The following is a 21,429-nucleotide window of genomic DNA, read 5'->3' on the forward strand; positions in this document are numbered from 1 at the left end:
CAAGTTCTCTGTCTTTTCTGACTCCAAATTCTTGGAAATGATCCTGAGCTCTTCCGTTTTCCTCTCCAGCTGGCTTCCTCTGCCAGGCACCACTGGTTCAGCAGGATAAGTTTACTTGTCTTGTCATGAATCATAGAGCCATATAATATCCTGAATTGGAAGGGACCCACAAGGATCATTGAGTCCAACTCCTGGGTCCCCAAAGGACCACCCAAAAATCAGACCATGTGTCTGAGAGTGTTGTTCAAACACTTCTTGAACTCAAGCAGGCTCGGTGCTGTGACCACTGCTGCTCAGGGGAGCCTTTGCCCGACCAACTTCTCGGTGAAGAACCTTTCCCTAACACCCAGCCTGACCCTCCCCTGTCCCAGCTCCATGCCATTCCCTCGGGTCTTGTCACTGTCCCCAGAGAGCAGAGCTCAGTGCCTGCCCCTCCACTCCCCTCGTGAGGGAGCTGCAGGCCGCCATGAGGCCTCCCCTCAGCCTGCTCTGCCCTGGGCTGAACAAACCAAGGGACCTCAGCTGCTCCTTTGGGCAATGATAGCTTTATGCCCTCCTTACACTGTGGCACACAGTGCTGGAGGTGAGGCCGCACAGCGCAGAGCAGAGCAGGACAATCCCTTCCCTCGCCCTCTGGCAGTGCTGGGCCTGATGCACCCCAGGGTACGGTTGGCCCTCCTGGCTGCCAGGGCACGCTGCTGGCTTGTGTTCAGCTTGCTGTGACCAGAACCCCCAGATCCCTTTCTGTGAGGCTAATCTCCAGCCTCTCATCCCCCAGTCTGTACGTGTAGCCAGGGTTGCCCGGTCCCAGGTGCAGAATCCGGCACTTGCTCTTGTTAAACCTCATATTGTTGGTGATTGCCAAGCTCTTTAATTTGTCTAGATCTCTCTGCAAGGCCTCACCACCCTCGACAGAGTCAACAGCTCCACCCTATTTGGTATTGTCTGTGAACTTACTCAAAAACCTTCAAGTCCTACATCCAAATTGTTTATGAAAACATTGAAGAGGACTGGTCCTAAAATGGAGCCCCGGAGAGCCCCACTAGTGACAGGTCACCATCCCAATGTAACCCCATTAATGCTAGAGAGTTGCATCTGCAGTTCTAGTTAGGCCAAGCTGCAGAGCCTGTGGGAGAACAAGTACATCATGCACAGCATGGATTCCACATAGGTCATCCATCCTTTAAAAAAATCATGGGCTAGTGACACTGCCAACACACATTTTTCTCCTTTACACCTTTTCAATCCATGGATTAATTTGTGATAGAAACAACATACACAATCTAGCAATGTTTAATATTTTTTAGAAACATGTAGTAGCATTTGTCCCAACCTTGGGAAGGGAAGCTCTAATAACAGACTAGTATAAACAACGAAGTAAAGCCTCCTGCACAGTCTGAGGTACAACCTTGGCTTCCTCTCATCACATTCCTGCCCACTGTTATACCTCATTCACTGGCAAGACAATGCCAGTGAATTTTTTTCGTGCCCTAGAATCAATCAGGCAGCTCCCCTATGTATTTGGCTATTGCACCTGGTCATGGAATAAGACAAGACCATAACTAACCACCAAGGCAGAGCTTTGTACACCTAAAAACCTTCCTAGAAAACATACACTGCCCATGGTGCAACCCATCATCTTCTGTCCCTGCCCTATGATACAACAAATGTGGGACTTTTTTCATGGAACAGAAACAAAGAGACCTGGCAGGTTTTACAGACATTTTATCAACCATCACCTTCATGGAAAGACAGACAAGGTGTCATTCAAAATTAATTGTTGGGAACAAAGACATAACTAAGATCATTCTAATGATGCTTTAATGAGAGGATTTTTGAATATGGTCATTGGTAACATACCTTTGTTACCACTTCAGTTAGCACTAAAACTCTCACTGGGAGCAGATATGATAATGTAAAGCAAATCTACACATACCAGAAATTACATTTGGAATTTGTGGAGTGCTCTAACAAGAAAATTTCCAGGAGAGATGATATTCTGAATCGCACTTTTTTTTTTTTTTTTTCTATAAACATATATTCAAAAAAGCTTCTCCATGTTTTTGTCTGTTTTTTTTTATTTTCTTTGCTTTTTTTCTCCACTCCCTGCTTTCAGTCCACAAAAGAGAAGTAAAAAGATACTGCTGAGCACCAGTACAGACTGGTTTCTTTGTGATTTAGATGTATTTTCTCCTTCTGTTTTGAGAACAAAAAGATGTGTGTGGAAAGAGGAGATGGGGAAAGACTGAGTCCATGGTGTCAGAGGAAAAGAAAAATAAAGACAGTCTGGATGATATGCAACCCTGTTTCTCATCCCCTCTTTGGGAAGAGGACCTGCTCCCACTATTACATCCTCAGAAGGTTATATCCACACTGCTCCCATCAGATTAAAGCACTTAATGTAGGGACATTATCACTTTTAAATTCCCCTTGTAATCAAGGAATAAAAGGAGTCACTCTAAGATCCTGATGTGCACTGTGAACTCTGAACCTCTGAAGAAGGTATTCTGTAGATCTCTCTTTCACCACTGACTATAGAGGGGTTCTTGGCTGACCAAACTCTTGACTCTTGTGCTTCAACTTCTGACAGAACTCTAACTCCACAAATGCCAGGATTCTGCTTCTGTCTCAGACCCTTCATTTGGGAAACACTATAGTATCATTTAATGATGAAGATCACAAAGCCCCAGCCTCCCAGTTCTGAAGTACATCACATTTTGAGAACACTGACAAAGTTTGCTTTCATTTCTCAGGTATATTAACACAAGCATCAAGTGAACAATGTGGTGTTCCTTGATTTCCAACATAAGATAACAAATGCTCTGGAAAAAAAAAAAAAAAAATTAGTCTACCTGCATCAATTTCATAAAAGGCCGGTACAATTTATGCCAGGTAAGGAGCCAGCCCATGGACTTATTTCTCTGCAATGAAGGTTTAGCTCCATGTTCAAACCAATAATATTGCCTTTCTGCTTCATCAAACACAGCATGGAAAGGAAATGCACAGCAGAATCTCCTGTCTTCAGCCCAAAGCTTCTCTGGAAAAAGATCAAAAATAAGTTAAAAGTTTCTGTAAGAGAACACAAGACAAAATAAGCACTAATGCCAAGGAGAAGGTTTTGAAAAGTGTAAGTGCTGCTAAAGCAAAAGTCTTGATGAAGGAGTTGGATGTCTTTCTGCTCTTTATACCTTCAGAAATGTTCTATAACAACTCATCCTAAATAATCAGGTAATTAATCAAAAAATAATTTTATATTCTACAGAACAAAATATCTTAACAAAACTGATTTGTAGAAACTTGCTAAATATTTTTATGGGGTGATTTTTTTTTTTTGAGAAAATAAAAAATATTTTTGTTTTCAGATTTTCAAGAAAATACAGACTATTTCAGTTAACCTTCATTTTACTTTGCTTGTAGAAATACTTTTGTTACCTTTCATCAAAGGAATGAATTGACACTTTTTACACTGTCTCCCGTGATATTATAGAATCATAAAATCACAGAACAGCTTGGGTTGGAAGTGATATTAAAGGTCTTCTAGTTCCAACCCCCTGGCAATGGACAGGGATGGCAACCACTAGATCAGGTTGCCCAGGGCTTCTTCCAACCTGGTCTTTAACATGTCCAGGGATGGGGCATCCACAGCTTTTCTGGACAGGTATCTCATATACTCATAGGCAAGCTCAGGAATTGTGAGCTGGATGAGTGGGTGGTGAGGTGGATTGAGAACCAGCTGAATGGTAGGTTTCAGAGGGTTGTGATCAGTGGCACATAATCTAGTTGGACACCTGTAGCTAGCAGTGTTCCCCAAGAACAAAAAATACTGGCTCCAGTATTGTGTAACTTGTTCATCAGTGACTTGAATGAAGGGATAGAGTGCACACTCAGCAAGTTTGCTGATGATACAAAACTGGGAGGAGTGGTTGATACAACAGAAGGATCTCAACAGACTGGAGAGATGGGCAGTGAGGAACCTCATGAAGTTCAACAAAGGCAAGAGCAGGATCCTGCACCTAGGAAAGAATTACTCCACACACCAGTACAGGTACTGTGAAAATATAGCTAGCAAATTTATTCTGGTAAGGAAATAAATATAAGGTAATGAAGTAGTTTGAAATATTTGTATGAAACAGGCTAAATGTTTTTGTTTTTGTTTTTGTTTTTGTTTTCCAGTTCTTGGACATTGTCCCTTTCTTGATGAGTGCAGCCTCACCAAAGTAAAAGCAACAAGTTCATACTGATGCGTCAGGGAAGAGCCATGAAAACATTACAGGGAAAATGAAATCTGCATGCCTGAACCCAGGTATAGTCATGTGCAAATTAACAATGTCCAAATTATTTTTAATTTCCCAAAGTAAATATAAAAGCAAAACAGCAGAAAGCCTTAGTTATCGTGTTGAAACTGCTCCCCAGTGCCAAATTTCTGCCCACATTACAGTTTTACATTTTAAGTCCAGAAAATAAGTTTTGTGAAAAATCTGCCAGAAAAAGATTCTGCCCATAATAATAAAAACATTTTTCTTATTGCTGTACAGAACTGCTTTGTATAGTGCTGGAGGCTACCTCAGTGACTTCTGAGATGGCACTTTCTTCATTACAAATACTCCAATGGACGCTGAAAAGCAATAGTTGCTATTGATGTGTCTTGGTAGAAACAGCAGTATCTTGGCTGCCTCAGCCTACCGAAATTCTGTGGCTGGCCAAGTGTGCAGTTGTTTTCTTACTGACAGTGGAAGAGTTCAAAGGGAAACCAAAAGCAGTCTCAAAAAAGCATTGAAATGCAGCACATCTGGGCATACATATGTATTCATACTATATATGAATTCATGATCCTCAAAATAGATCTTGTCTTTAGCCAGCGTACACACAGATGTATACATATGTGTGTATGTGTAAACACTAGTGGTGGTAGCAGACAACTATCAGCAGTACATATCTGATATCTGAAGAGTTGTCATTCTGATAAAGAAAGAGCTTTCTTCCCCTTCATCGTCCTTCAAAACATCAATGTCCCATCTGACACCATTTATCAAAGGTATGTTGCATTTCTTTCACTTTGGACTCTTTGAAAATCTAACTGAGAACAGTTCCTGTCTCCTCCTCTGGTTGTATAAGCAACCGCAGCAATTATGTAACTGCTGAAAACCCAACCTCCTTTCAGGACAAAACGCACATAGAATTGAAAGTAACATAAGGAGATCCAGAATATGTATTTTTCCTAAGCAGCTCACCCAGTGAACCCAACTATACAAATGGAAGTTAGGCAAAAGTAAAAAATACAACAATCAGGAGAAAATAAAATCAGGAGAAAATAAAATCGGAAGAAAATAAACTCACTGCATATGACAATCTATCTGCATTTAGATGAGAAAACCTCTCTCACCAAGTCCAAACTCTGCAATCCTTGCATAAATCAGTGACATCATCTTTGGTGACTCACTGCCTACAATATTTATATTCAGCAGGCTGTGTCCCTCATGGGAAAGTGTCTGTACTGCTGAGACCTATATCTCATTCTGATCCTTGTAGAGGAGGTAAAGAGGATGTTCTCTCACCTTGCCTTAATTTCACACACTTCACACAGTATCCCAGTAGGATTTCTTTTCTCAATTTCATAACAATATTGAACAATTCTGCATCTCCTGAGAACCTTCATCTTGTGCTTTCGAGGGAACAGCCTAGAGAAGAACATATGTGAGTGTGCTCATGTTCGTGTGTATGATGTGAGTCATCTTGGTAGACTGTTTTAACATGATACACTAAGATAACATGAAGGCTGAAAGATAATCACTTAGTAAACATGAGATGGCAGTGGTGCATGCAATATCCATTTTGCTTCAGTCTGTGAAAGAGTGATGACACATTCTTTCATTATATGCTCATACAGTCTTTCACAAATACTCTTTAACATTATTTTTTGTTGGTTGTTGTTTTTCTATTATCTGAGCTGGTCACCTGAGGCTTCCTTTATAGTCAATACAAAGAAATCAGCATTTCTGCAGTGCAAATCATCTCATCTGAAAATAGACATCTAAAATATGACAGCTGAATCACACTTGAGAAGTACCCCTCAGTCATTTACACCTGCATAAAATACAGCCACTTGGCCTGATTTAGCTCACAGACAGTTGTCCTGTGGGAAAGGCAAGATAAAGGACAATCCAACTCATCCTCCTCCATCTCTCTTTAAACTTCAAGGCGGTAATGTGTGTTCTCTCTAAAATATTTCTGGTAGAAGAAAAGAAAGCCAAACTGGCAGAGAAAATTGTAAGCAATTTTCCTCATTTCTGTAAATCTTTGAATGCACCTCATTATCTTTATGAAAGGCTCTATTTTCTGAATTTATGTCTAGTCTTGTGTTTCTTTTTGGGCTGTTAAACTTCTGCAGCACCAGGAATACTACATGCTTCTCTCTCCCTTTGTGCTCCTCTTCTTCTCCTTGATTAAGAATTTCCATTGTTGCTTCACTGTTGAAGAACTGTATGGGAATAGACTCTAGTTTACCTGTTTTAAAAGTAATGATGGCTTTGTAAGGTGGTCTAATGGTTTAAGTAAATTATTCTACATTTACATTATGAAAAATCTTCTCTTCTCCCTCTCACTTAACCTGCCTTTCTCTTGTTACCTAGTTCATCAACAGGACTATTTGGTATAAAATATGTAATATAAGGGACAATTATAACCAGATTTAATAATAATTTATGTTCCTGCAACTTTGCACTTCTCCAATAGTTTTAGTCAAGGTGCAATGATTCCAGATTTACACCAGAAGAACTGAAGTCAACATCTGGCTCGATTTCATTCAGAGTAAGAATGGTTCAAACTCTGAACCTTCTTTGTGTTTGTGCTGGTGAGGGGTAGAAAAAGTAAGAAAGAAACACTAGGCAATTTTATCATTATATTATTAAAAGCTGGGAAAGCAAGTTTTGTCTCCCATGCCCAACATAAAATTATAAACCTAAAACCACAATGTGCATCTGACCTGTTGTTATCTCAGTTACTTTCTATCTATGGTATTTATAGAGTATCCATCACTGCATAAAGGCATCAACTGCATAACCACAACTATTTGGATATACCAAGTTAAAGCCATAGGACTAAGACAAGCAATTGTTAATTTTTCTTATGAGTTCCACTGCCCGTGACAATGTAATGTTCACAGCAATGCATACACATGTACAGAAAATAAATCCTGATCTTCAGAAGAACAGCCAGAGCTGTCTCTTTAAATGTCATAATGACCAGCTTAGATCTCAGACACTTGTAAGCATAGATAATGCAAATCATTTTTGGGTGGTCCTGTGTGGAACCAGGAGTAGGACTTGATGATCCTTGTGGGTCCCTTCCAATTCAGGCTATTTTACGATTCTACAATTCCATGTGCTTATTCTAATGCACAGCATTTCTAGACACACAAGTATGTTTCAGAAGTAGCTTAAGCTTTGTTCATACAGCCTCTTCTAGCTATAGTTGTGTTGGTAAAGGGACTATCATTCCCAGCGTGCCCAACAAGTGTCTCACCACCCTGCTTACTGGTCAGATTTGCCAGCTGTGCTGCTTGTGTAACTGTTTATCTATTTTATCCAAAGCCTGGCATCCAGAAACACACAGACATTTCAGAACAACAATATAGGGAGGAGGAGGAGAAGGAAATATAATAATTGGTTATATAATTTTTTTATATTATGGACCCGTGTATGTGACTCCGCTTCCTGAGGAAGTGTCCTGTATTCACAGGTTTCCTTGAAGCAAGATTTTTAGGGCATGCCTGGCCAGGTGCATTGCAAGTGAGGTAGCACTTCTGTCTTACAGATATGACAAAGACCCTTCCTGGTAAAATAGTGGTGAAGAAGCATTCTTCTGTCTGTCCTCCTTTCCACACAAAAGGATGGTGCATTCATTTCTTAGTACAGAAAGGTGAAGACCCAGATTTTTTCAGAACAGAACTTCATAGCATTTCCAAAGATCTACAGAGTCTAAAAATATCTTGGGCACATCAGCTGCTGGTGAAATCAGTATTCTATATTTGAAGTAAAATAACATGTCTCAGCCAAGGATCAGGAAAACAACCTAACTTACTGGAGTGAGACATCCCTTTTTGTTTGCTTTGTGGATTTTGTATTTCGAAATATTGCTGATGAAATTCAATGTTAACCTGGGGCAGACCACACAGGAGTGCTACCTGTCTCTCATGAGCTTTGGTTATCTCTAGCGAGAAACAGAGAGGGATGTTACCTTGTGCAAGCATGAATTCAAAGAACAAGGCCCTGCCTCTTCATGCAGAGATTGTACACCCTCCAATAGCCTGGGCAGTGGTGCCCATTTCCCCATGCCTCCATAGGGGCAGCCTAGGATGGGCTTGAAGGCAGATTCATTGCCCACCCTTTAACAAGGTAGCTGTGAAGGGCTTCTAAATTCCTAATGAATTCTACCAGGCTCCCCTGCAGTGTCTCCAGCATTTAATCATATCCTGAAGCAGACCTATGTGTAGGATTAAGTTCATATTGGAGGTACCTATGCCTAATTGTTTGCAAAAAGATATCTGCTAATGACCTATATGTCTAAATGCCATTGATAAGTAAACAGAGAGTTCAGGCTCATTTCCAAAGCCTAAATACAGGTCTATAGTGATATTTGAGACATGCTAGGGGCCCATATTGCCTGATGCTATAGCTCCATAGGGGTGTGAGCCATATTCATCAGCTGAAGATAGTTTCAAGAGAAAGATAATTTCAAGAGGAAGAAGGTGCCTACAATCACGCACCTGAATTGAGCTTCTCAAGAACGAGTGAAAGGAGTCTAGAGTTACTTATTTCTTGGAGGCAGAGATATACATCTGGTCAGCTGAAAAACTGCAGACTCCCTTTGATCCATTGACTAGATCGCCATCATCTTTCGTGGGAGCTTAGACATCTAAGTCGTGTGTGGACACTAACACTTAAGTGGCTACAGACTGGACCTGAATCCTACACTTTGGGCTCAGTTCAATTATCAACATATTGCAGTCTTGTGACATTTTAGGTGTTACAAAGTATCTGAAGCACCTGTATGTGAAAAAGGGTATGATATAGACTCTGGGGGCTTGTGGGTCTGTAGGAGGTGCTCTTTGGGCAGCAAGAAGGATATTTGCTATTGTGCATTCTAAAGGCTGCCTATTCAGAAGAGAATGAGGTATGGAAAACTGATGGAGGTGTCTTTAGAAAGATAAAGAAGGGAACATTACAGCTGAGGCTTGGAAAAAAAAAAAAAAAGACCTGGAAAAACTATAAGGATTGACAAGAGCAAAGAATCTGGCAACACTTTTGGATTTGGTACCACTGAACAAGAAGAACAGAGCTCTGAAGAACACCATTGCTAGGATGAGATTACCAGGGTGCCTGGTCAACAGACAGATAAGATCTTATGAATGCAGCCTACATTTCACTGTTTGGTTTTACACAGGCTTGCTTATGCCTGTGGTGGTTTTACCGTGCTAGGCAGCTGAACACCACAACCGCTCTCTCACTCCCCCTCCTTAAATGAGGAGGGGAAGAAGTAAAGGAAAGAACAACTCACGGGTTGAGATAAGGATGATTTAATTAAAGGAAAAAAATAATTATTAAGGAAAGATTATTATTAACTAAACAATTTAAACAATTTAACTAAACAATTTAACTAAACAATTAACAATTTAACTAAAGGGGAAAAAAGGAAAGGGGAAAAGGGAGGGGGGAAAGGGAAAACTAAACAAAACAAGTAAAGGCTATGTGGAAGTGCAGAGGAAAGAAATTACTCTCTACTTCCCACAAATGAGCGATGCTTGACCACGTCCTTGAAGCAGGGCCTCAACACACGTAGCTGGTATTCGGGAGGAGGACAGACGTTTTCACAACGAGATCCCACCCACCCCCTCTTCCTCCTTTTTCCACCTTTTATTGCTGAGTGTGACATCATATGGTATGGAATATCCCTTTGGTTGGTTTAGGTCAGCTGCCCTGGTGATGTTTCTTTTCTCATATCTTTGCCCACCCCTAGGGGAGTTAGAGAGAGTCCTGATGCTGTGCCAGCACTGCTCAGCAGCAGACACAACACTGGTGTGATACCATTGCTGTTTTAGCTACGAGTGCAGAGCACAGCACTGTATTGGCTGCTGCAGGGAAAGTTAACATCCCAGGCCGACCCAGTACAATGCCAAGTGAAGCCTGTCTATAAGAGGATTGACTAGATCTAGCATCTAGATGTGTCACTTTGACAACAGGGTGAAAGGCCTGGAGCATAGTCTAATGCAAAGCTAATCATCAAAAGCAGAGTATATGTTCCTGTCCATGCCCTTTGCATGTCCTTTCACCACGTACACGAGGAAGACTGTGTCTTCTGGAGCACAAATCTTCACAGGGCTTACTCTGGGATGGAAAATGATTCCCTTTGCCCTCAGAGAAAGGGTATGGGCAGATCTGCCACAATCTGGCATCTTGGCATGACAGCAAGGTCTGCCAGGAGGCAGTGAGTTTGATGTCAGTACTTACTAAGCTGCAGAGAAGTAGCAAACAGTCCTTATTTAGTGTGTCACAGGCTTCTTAAATCAGCCATATGGTTGTAACTTCATCGTACACAGCATAGGTCATGAAGGAGTTTTTGCCTCCTGTCTGGGTTCTGAAAAATATGGAGGATAATGGTGTCAAACAAAACAGAGGGAAAAACACCCAAATTAGTTCCTTCTGAAAATGAACCTGCCAGTGATAGTGTTGAACACAGGAGAACCAGAAAGCAGGGCATAGCATTCTTTAAACTTCTTATTTTAATATAAGTAACTCCCAAGGAGCAATAAGGAAATTTTATCAATTTCTTGATCCCCCTGTCAAGATGTCTTTGGAGTGGTGGGCTGAGGTGAACTTCAGAATAGTGCGAGTTCTGTGCTTTTGTCAGGAGGCATAGCTCCTCTAACATAAATGCAAGTGGAAAAGCCATGTGAGAAAATAAAATGTTAGCATTACCTCTTTAGATTGCCTTATCTCATTATGCCTGTTTATCCTAAGTATTTTCAGCTCAGCACAGAGCTGTCCATGCCTTCCCTGTTGATAAGGAAGATCCATAGATGCTCTCAATAAGAAAAACAGGCAGAACACCACAAATAATGGCTCATCAGAGTATGCGCGTAGCTTGCATTCCTCTGCATCTTCTGCACTTGACCAACTTCTAAAGGTCCCAGACAAGCCTCCGGCCCTGCTGTGTTAGATGCTACAAAAAACGCTATGGGAAAAAACCTGGAGCAATGGGAGCATGCAAAGGATGACAAGGAAAGAAAGATGATATGAGTTTAGAGGAGCAGTTAACATCAAGGTTTCAAAGGTAGGTTTTGGACAACCAGTCTGAAATATTTCAAAGGACTTGATGACCAAGTGTTTTAAGCTGAACACCTAAAATCAGAGGTAGTTTCCAAAAACCTTGACCTACACCGCTGTGTCACAATAAACAAAATTTCCCCCTACACAAAGAACATTCATGATTGAGGATTCATCTCTTGGTGCCCTAACCTACATTAAATATCACTCTTATCCACCTATGATGCTCCTCATGTGGACATGGCCTGTCATGATTAATTTCTAGATCTGACCAACTAACCACATAAAGCAGATCACAGTAAATTCAGATTTCTTCCCAGTGCAGCTACTGAGGTTAATTTAATCTGCAATCCTTTTCTGATGGCCCCGTAAGTATCAGCAAAACAGCATAAAAACTGCGGAGGTAGGGACAGAGGTGTTCAGACTACCCTCAGTGTGCTTAAGCATATGACTCCTTTCCACTTACGACCAGGAGCATTGGATTCGAGCATGTCTGGATATTCAGCCATCTGTCTGAATGGCATATTGCTCTAAGGTATCACACGTGTTGCAAAGAAAAGATTTGCAATTCCTTCCACCTGACTTTGGGTTGATAAAAACCATGCAGGTAAATCAGAGCTAATTGCTGAGAGTCCTTTTATAGACCATGAGAAAGGCATTTTCCGAAGGTGATTCATCCTACCCATGCTACCTCAGAGATGAACAGCCTGTATGAATGGCTGTCAGCCCGTGCTGAGCACAGGGAGTTTAGGCATGGCTTATACTAGGTGCATAAATCTTTGGATGGGAAGGGTTGTGCCAACCAGAGTTACACAGGTTGAATGTGAGCCCACATACCCTGCTCCAGAGGAATTCAGGTGCATGCACTTCTTTACATTTCATACAGAATGCTTACACCAGCTAGCCCTCTCTCTGCATGCTCTTGTGCTTTGGCCAATATCTATCATTACATTTCTCCTCCTGTTCTCCTGATGTTAATGCAGTAAGGCACTACTGGAGAAATGCAGTTGTACTGAGGGAAGGAGGAGGAACAAAACACACTGTGTGCTAACCTGTTTCAGAGGCTGAGATCAGAAAATTTGAGTGCAAGCAGAACAGTCTGAGCATTTCTGGCGTGCTCACAGGCACAACACAAGTAAACATCTGAATGATAAAACTACTATCGGCTTAGCACAGAAAGAAAGTTGCCAGATTCAGACAAGAATGAGTGCGAGGCCCAACCTAAGCATGTGTGTGCATGCTGAAGGGAGCCAGAAAACCTCCACAAATGTCACCTTCCACTCCGTTTTGATATACAGTACCCAGAGGCCAAGAACCTGACTCTCGGATCTTTTTGTGCAAACTGTGACAACTCAGACTCACATCAAGAGCTTTCTATATGTTTTGGCTCAATATCTCCTCCCAGTTATGCTGGTGGAAGGAACTTCAGATTCACACCAACCTAACAGAGTTTATTTTGCCATCTGTCTGTGTTTAGTCTTCATATTAATAATTAAGGCAAGCAATGCAGATTGGGATGGAAATTCTTTCTCAGGGAGCAGAGCTATGTGCCATGCAAACCACCTTACAGCCGCTGAAGCTGTTGTTTCAAAAATTACCAGTGAGAAATCTCTCTGCTCATTTTTCTGTAAGTATCGACACTTCTAGCATGTCCATTGCCGTGGACCTGTTATTTAACATTTCTGCTGAACAAAGAGTATGCCCCAAAAGTAGTAGACTCTGTTAATATGCTGTGAACCTTGTGAGGGTTTGTGGTTTGTTTTGTTTTGTTTTGTTTTGTTTTTTATTTGCTTGTTTGTTTTGTGGGTTTGTGGTGGTGTTTTTTTTGGTTTGGGGGGGGTTGTTTTGTTGTTGTTGTTGTTGTTGTTTTAAGCTATAAATGTACTTTCTATGGTCTGTTAATGAAATCATCCTTTCTGTCAATGAAACAGGAGTCACGGCTCCTGGCTTTGCACACACACACAGACATGCACACACACGTGCATACTGTCCCAGCACCTGTACAAGTCCTAGGAGATCTGATAGAGGCACAGCACAGGGTTACCTGGACAGAGGCCCACCTTCCCATTCATTGGTCCAGGAAACCCTTCCAGTTGATGGCCACATCCCTCATAAGTATGTATTTGCCCCCTCCCTGCGGGGATTCACAGACCTGGGTGAGATCCCCCTGAGCCTCCTCTTCTCTGGGCTGAGCAGTCCCAGCCCTCCTGGCCTCTGCTCACAGGAGAGGTGCTCCAGGCCCTTCCTCATCTTTGTGGCCTTCTGTTGGACTCTGTCCCATATATCCAACACATATGCAACAACTGAAATCCCAGAGGGGAAAGGTGAACCTGGCAGAAGGTAAAGGCACTATTAATCTCACAGATAAATGCATCTGTCACCGCTGAAGTGGGATGTCTTTGCTTCTTCTGAGTAGTTTCCTGATTTACACTGAGCACAATCCGCTCAGCTTCTATGGGGATGTGACTCAGCACTGAATTTTGGCACAGGCTGCTGTGAATTAATTATAATTGTGAAGTGTAGAGCTGTGGGGGCCCCAGTTCTTTTGATAATCCTCTTCTCTACGTAATCAGATTTTAACCCCCTTCAGTCCCATTGCAAAAGTCCCCATCCAGAACCAGTGCTTCTCTTCTGGAGGACAGAATATGTAATGAAGTTTTTTACCAGGTCCCTCTACCAAAGTTCTCTATAATAAGAGATTTCAGACAGGAATTGATAAATCCATAGTAAAGGGAGGGAAAACATTAACATATTATACCTCATGGAATAAAAGGGGAAAAACAGAGCTCTTGAAACACTAGTTAAAGTGTAATGGCAACCCTCTAAAGAAAACAGCAATGCCCTCGTCTTGTGTACATTTGTTTTTTTAATAGCTCTCCTCATTTTGACCCTCAGTCCTAAATTCTTCACATCAGTATTCCAAGTTTCCATAAGGAAAACATAGTACATTTTGAAGCCAAACTGTAATTAAAGACAGTTACAAGAAAATCATCTCTGGGTAATTTGAACCCTTTTAGAACCAATATGGCAAAACTATTGACAGAATAAAAAAAGGAAATTAATGGATCTCATATCAGACTTGAGTGAAAGGCAACTGTTTTGTTTGGGAAAACCACACCGCAATTGGCATTTAAATCTGACTTACAAAGCTTGCTATTGATTTTTTTTTAAAGTGTTCTCTCACCGCATATTTTCATCTTAAGCAGTGATGCTGAAAGAAGCTTACCATGTTTTGGCTGTCTGCTCCCAGCTTCTGCAAGGCAGGTGCTCTCAGCTCTTTACAGTGACCAAGTTGCTCCTGCTTGTTGCTGTTCTGGCGCACCAACTCTGAGTTTTCTTTTCTTCTTTGTTTCTTTTTTTTTTTTTTTTTGTAGTACTTCGGTTTTGAATGTCTAGAGCCCGTGGTATACCAGATTGAGAGACTCACAGTGAATTAAAAAAAAAAAAAAAGAAAAAAAAAAAAAGAAAAACAAAACCAAAAACATTATTTGCTATTCCTTTCCCAGGAGAGCAGGGCATATTGGTCTGAAGAAAACAAAGAGAAAAATATTTTTGTTGGTCTGAGTCTGAACTGTGTTTCAGGGTGAAAATCTGAAGTTGCTCAGATGTTGGGGATAGGGTGGATATTATTTTTAATGGAACAGGTTTGAAACCCATGGACTGTGGAAGTATGCTGCTCACTTGTTCAAGTGCTGCTGTTGAGACAGATCAAATGTAGTCCATCTGTATGTATCTCAGTCTATCCAGCCAAGGGCAGCCCACTACCTGCCCAGTCTCTTAGCTGACCAGAAACTTTCCACAAGTTGCATACCGAGTGCACCTGAAAGTCCTGCTGATCTTTGTCACCATAAGACATCATACCATATGAGATGTATGACTCATACTGTGTTTAAAAAGGAAATGTTTAAACTGAAACTCTTCATCCTGAGATCTTTACTAGGTAAATAAATTCCTTCCTATCTTTTGATTCCTTTCAGCCCCTTAAAGTCAACAGAAGAGCTCTGGACCTACCAAAGTAAGGGAGATCAGTCTCTGTTCTTCCAAATCTTACTTCAACGTAGAAATCTCCCAAGGAACAAGATGTGTGTTGAGGCATTTCTTGCCTGTGGAAAACACCATGTTGACATGTGCAGTATCCCCTGGCACAGGGGTACTTTTGCAAGAGACTTTGGACATACTTGTGTGAATATAAGAGCAGCAACAGTTCTCATATTCACATGGCTTTCATGGAAATTCTAGTTTTGTGAGTAATTGCACTTCTAGGAACACTATCAACAAATCCTTAGGGCTCTAGTTACATGGGAACACCAGTAACAACCAACAGTGCTGCACGAAGAGAGTGGCAAGGGCTGTGTAAATATGATAAAGGTGTGGGATGACTCCTTTTTTTCAGACTTGCACTACTTGAGAGCTTCAAGTTAGCAAGGCCTAAAGTTAGCCAGACTGGGCTAATTTTGGACTTATCTCAGTCTAATTTCATTCCTAGAAGTGGAGCTACTCAAGCTTGGCTCAAAACCATCTTTTCCAAAAGTAGACAGGCACCAGTGCAATTGTCACAGTCACCACCGATGCTGGTTACACGCTTTTAGAAAATCTCTCTAAGGACAGCTGAAAACCTCATCCCAAGTACACTCACTTCAATTTACTCAGCTGTAATTACAGCTCAGCTCTGCTCACACTGGAGTCCTTTGACTGATCTGCTCACTTTCCTAGTGCAGCAAAGATCAATATCGTTGTGGTGAAGGGGACAGAAATTAATTCTGCATATTAGAAACTGAAAAGTGAAGCTAAAGTAAGAATGAGATGAATCAGTGAAGGTATAATGAAGCTTAATATCTATTTATCTAACTTACAAACAATAAAAAAAAATATTGTTTATCAATCCCCATTCTCTCCTTGCTGTTCCCCATACAAGTATCCAAAGACAACCGTATTGAGTTTGTTAGTTAACAATGTCATACAACAAACCAGAAGCAAGCCCAGATTGAAAGCCTATGTGTGAGAAGTTCCAGCACTGCTGTTATACCTGGGCCTTATTAGTGCAGGGAACTTCATTAATCTGAACACCTTGGGACCATAGAACCATCTGAATTAATGAAAGTTCATGTTGCCAGTGTGTAGTCATAACCTGGATAAGGACATCAAAAAAAAAAAAAAAAAGTCCTCAAGAAGTTCAGAGTGCATGCACTACACATAAAAATTCCCTGGAAACCACAATAGTAGGAGCAGGTTAGCTTTTGATTAACCAGCTGCCTGGATTAACAAATTCTGGAATAACAGTATTACAGGACCTAAGACGCTAGTAACCTCATACATTGATTCTCCTGGGCTTTGGAAACAACTTCAAAATCAGGTCAGATTAATTTAAGCCTATCTCAAGACTAAACTTTGAATTTTCAAATCCTCTGCTTATTAGTTTTAAACCCTCTCTGTGTTTTCTGTGCCTAAGAATGCATAGTTTCTGGCAATTACATTATTTTGGCCATTTTCTTCCAGATGCAGCAAGTGGTCAGCATCTCAGACATGATTTGCTGAGGTCTCGGTGTCTCCTATGATGTCATGGTTATCTATTTCCTAAGGAAATAATCTCCCTGGAGGAATAAACTCATTTAAAGAGCTAATGTTAATTGGAAACTGCCAAACAAGTGTTTGTCAATTCAACAGCCTAGAAGTGAATAACAAATACACACACTGACTTCTGTTGATGAAGCAGGGCAAAACATTCCCATTTTCCTTTTATCCTCACTTCTCTTGCTGATCACAGAAATAGGAGGGCTGCAGAATAGCTAGGAATGAACTGCCACCGTGTGGCCAAGGGACAGTTTTAGCTACATTTCCAGTAATGTTCTTCAAGAGCTGTTGCTCTCAGATAAGTGACAGTTCACAGCACTTACTAGTGAAAGTTTTCAACTTGATCATACATTTCACTTCCACAGTATTTGAGCAGCCATTTTAAACACCATTTAAGTGTTGGTACCTGATCTTGCCTGAAAAAGGATGGATAATTTTTTAATACATCAGTTAGTAGACCAAAATGTGGCAAAAGCCCCCTAAACATAGCCTGCTGTGACCAGCCATCCTCATATTGCTTTTTTTTTTCCTTTGTGGACCTGCTCCATCATGGAAACAGAACAGGAATTGTCCAAAATTTGCCCATGCAGAACTATGGACTGGCCCTACAGCTGTAAAAATTTTGAAGACATCCACTAGGTGCTAATCTAATATTTTTCGTACAGCCCATTCAGTCCTGAGCTGCAGATAACCATATATCTTTGCTATGCGTTACCTCGGAGGACTTCCTGCATCATTTAATGCGGTGCTGACACCTTCTGCCTTCATTGTAACTTTATGGCACTGAAAGATTCAAACCAGACTGCACATCTTGTCCAGCTGCCAACTTTCCATTAGCTGCCTATATTTCTTCTGTGTCTGCCAAAGACACTTGCAATTTCAGCTCACTTACGTTCATTGTGGTTACACCAACTTGCTCAACGCAGAAGGATAGTATAAATAAAATGATTTTGAATCCCCTAGGACATGACTTCTTCAATAGACTTCATCTCTCTCCAGTTATTGGGTTTCTGCAGACAGTGTCTAGTTTCTCACAGACAGCTGTGGTTGTGGCGTCACTGAAATTCATGGCCAGAGGCCAGTGGTCAGCAATGACATTAGGTAAAGGAACTTGAAATACCCCACTACTTCAGCTGAGCTGGATCTGAAACAACGAAATAAGAGATACTCTCCTCAAGATCTTGCACATTACTCCAACACATTCTGGGAAAGAGCCTTTGGAGATTGGTGCTGTGGGGAATGCTCACATACAGTGACCTCCATCGATAGATGCCCTGGGTTTATTCACTTCTTTGTCACAGCCTGGGGACGTGACTGAAAGGCCTCACTACTAATCTCTGCAAGGGATCTAGGTCATACTGAGCTCTGCCAGTCATGAATAATTCTTCTGTACAATTTGCGTCATCAGGGCACCTGTAGTAGCTTCTTAATTTAATTACCTGAAAATAACTGCACGTTGCAGCAAGGTAACTTAGAGGGCCTACACAAGGCCAATGGACTCCCTTTGCTGCCAGTGCAGACAGCTCTGTCTCCAAAGCATTGGAGGGTACTATTCAGAGCAGCCAACAGGCACCTTCACAGGGCAACCAACTGCTCCTGGAAACTTAGTGTAAAGCTGCCTAGAGGGAGTTGGTGCTAGGCAGAGGCACATTTTAGTTTTAGGGTAACACAGAGGCCACTTCCATCCACACAAAACATTTCTCTGAGGAGACAGCCATCACAGGGGGTGGAAATGTCTCCCTTTCCTCTCACCTGCTCCCTTTCTGCCCAACAGGGCTGTCCCAGGTAGCAGAATAGCCATCTGGGCTTGAACCCTCAGCTCCCACCTCCCTACCCTGGTGGAGCTGAGCCATGTCCATCTGAGGAGCACACAAGGGCTGAGATGACAGAAAGAGAAGAAAGAAGCCTGCATTTGTGGACTAGGAGGTAGAAAAAGTCCTCAGAGAGAAACTGCTTTGTTTTCTTTTCTCGATTACTTGAACTAAGGTTTCCTAAGATGATGATAGCCTTGAAGTGAGCGAAAAGAGAAGAGAAGAGAGAGAAGAGAAGAGAAGAGAAGAGAAGAGAAGAGAAGAGAAGAGAAGAGAAGAGAAGAGAAGAGAAGAGAAGAGAAGAGAAGAGAAGCACAGAAAAGCACAGAAAAGGAGAAGAGAAGAGAAGAGAAGAGAAGAGAAGAGAAGAGAAGAGAGAGAAGAGAAGAGAAGAGAAGAGAAGAGAAGAGAAGAGAAGAGAAGAGGAGAAGAGGAGAAGAGAAGAGAAGAGAAGAGAAGAGAAGAGAAAGGAGAAGAAGAGAAAGAAAAAAGAAAAAAAGGAAAGGAAAGGAAAGAAAAGGGGTGGAAAGTAAAGGAAAGGAAAAGGAAAAGGAAAAGTGAAAGGAAGGAAAGGGAAGGAAAGGAAAGGAAAGGAAAGGAAAGAAAGGAAAGGAAAGGAAGGAAAGGAAGGAAAAGGAAGGAAAGGAAAGGAAAGGAAGGAAAGGAAAGGAAAGAGGAAAGGAAGGAAAGGAAAGGAAAGGAAAGGAAAGGAAGGAAAGGAAAGGAAAGGAAAAGGAGAAAAGAAAAGAAAAGAAAAGAAAAGAAAAGAAAAGAAAAGAAAAGGAAAAGAAAAAGAAAAGAAAAGAGAAAGAAAGAAAAGAAAGAAAGAAAAGAAAAAGGGGGAAAAATGGAAAAAAAAAAAAAGAAAAAAAAGGAAAAAGAAAAGAAAACACAATCCAAGACAAAATTAGCAATCCTTTTTTTTCACACTGGAGTTTGTTTGCTGGACAGCAGGGGGACCCTTACCCTCTGTCACAGCCAGATGACCAGAAATACCTTAGCTTTACAAGGTAAAAGATGCAAAGTTACAGGAAAGCTCAAACATGCTGAAGCAGTCTGGTTTTGCACAGCATAGTGCATCCTTCAAGCAACAGCAAAAAAGATCGGCTACTTCAGTGAGTAAAACCTTGGCACCATGAATACGAAGTATACCCCAGAGCTGAACACCATTGGAAACCTTTTCTTCTTCTTTCATCAGTATTTTAATTATGCACGTTTAATTCTATTACAGTACATCAAAATGACAATGAGTTTTTCTGTCAGCATCTCTCTGTTTCATGTCCTAGTAGCAAAAAAAAAAAAAAAAAAAAAAAGTGACCACACACTTAGGAGAACTGTTCCTCCGCAACTTCAGTGTGAGATTCTGCTTGGAGAGGAGTTTCAGGGTGACAGAGTTGCCAAAACAGTGCAGCATCACCCATTTTCTCACACACACACAGAGTTGCAGCCTTGAGGTACCCCAGGCAAGGGGACTGTGTTTGGAGCAGGCTGTGCTCTGGCTCTCCCATCTGGTTGAAGTGAGTGGCCTTGCATGACCACATCAAAGTCAGAACAACTCTAAAGACAGTTACAATGCCCAGTTCAGGGCAGTCAGGTCAGGACTGGGGAGTTACAAAGGCAACGATGTTATCTGTATACAGACTAGTTGTGGGAAGCACCAACAGCAGGGAAGCAAAACCCAGACCATAATTTAATTTTAATTTACACAAAGATGTGTCAGTGATGTTGATTAAACTGATTATTTTCAGGAGAATACAGACTGAGACTGGCAAAAGCACCTCCAGGATTAAAGCACTACAGAAACAATTCCTCCTTCCCCTTCATGAACTCTACTAGAAAAAATAAGCAAAATGCTTTAATCAAACAGGAGATACCAGCTGCAAATAGAGGAACATATATTTTTTGGCACTCTCCTATCTCATGACAAAAAGTGTCCTCGATCAGTGAGATCTGAGAGAGGTACTTCCACCTTGTGGCAGAAATGCTGGTTGAATAACAGAGTCACAAGGACCAGGATTAGCAGAATTGCCACCCGCCAAATATTCTGTGTAGTGGTTACAAGTTTTATGATGGTTATGATATATCAGATAGATGCTGTGGATGGCCAGTGCCTCAGGCATTTTATCCAAGGCTGTGAGCACAAAAACCACCAACTGTAGAAGCAAGAAATCACGAGGAAATCACCAGCTGGTCATACAAGTGTTGCCATGATCCATCTGTCACAGTGAACCACCAATTGAACATCAAATGAAAAAGTTAACAAAGGCTTGATCCCAAACATCTTAGCAAATTCTTAAGGCAAAGCTTAAGAAAAAAAGGAGTTGTGGCTCAGGTTGACACCTGTGGTAGGTGTTCAGGTATCAAGAGGTATTGCCCTCGTAATAGGCTAGTACATCCACAGGGTCTTAGCTTCTCGTCACATTTTTGCATTTTTACATTGCTGTACATCAATAAAATAGGCAGAGTATGGGTATTAACTATTCTAAATATCACATATAACACATATCACCTCTAAGGTAAAAGAGCCTGAAGAAAAACGCGTTTAGACTGTGTTCCTCCTAATATGTAGTCTTTAACGATGAGCTAGCAAAAATCCAAATACTGGGTATACTCTAATGCTGATGCAGTGGATTTGCCTGTGAATTGTCTCCTGCCCTTGAGAACAACATCTCCTTCAATTTGTTCACCAAGTGTTCTTCTCCAAGATAGTAAGCTTTTCTCACGTT

Source organism: Cygnus olor, chromosome 1, assembly GCF_009769625.2.
Source record: "Cygnus olor isolate bCygOlo1 chromosome 1, bCygOlo1.pri.v2, whole genome shotgun sequence".
NCBI classification, from domain to species: domain Eukaryota; kingdom Metazoa; phylum Chordata; class Aves; order Anseriformes; family Anatidae; genus Cygnus; species Cygnus olor.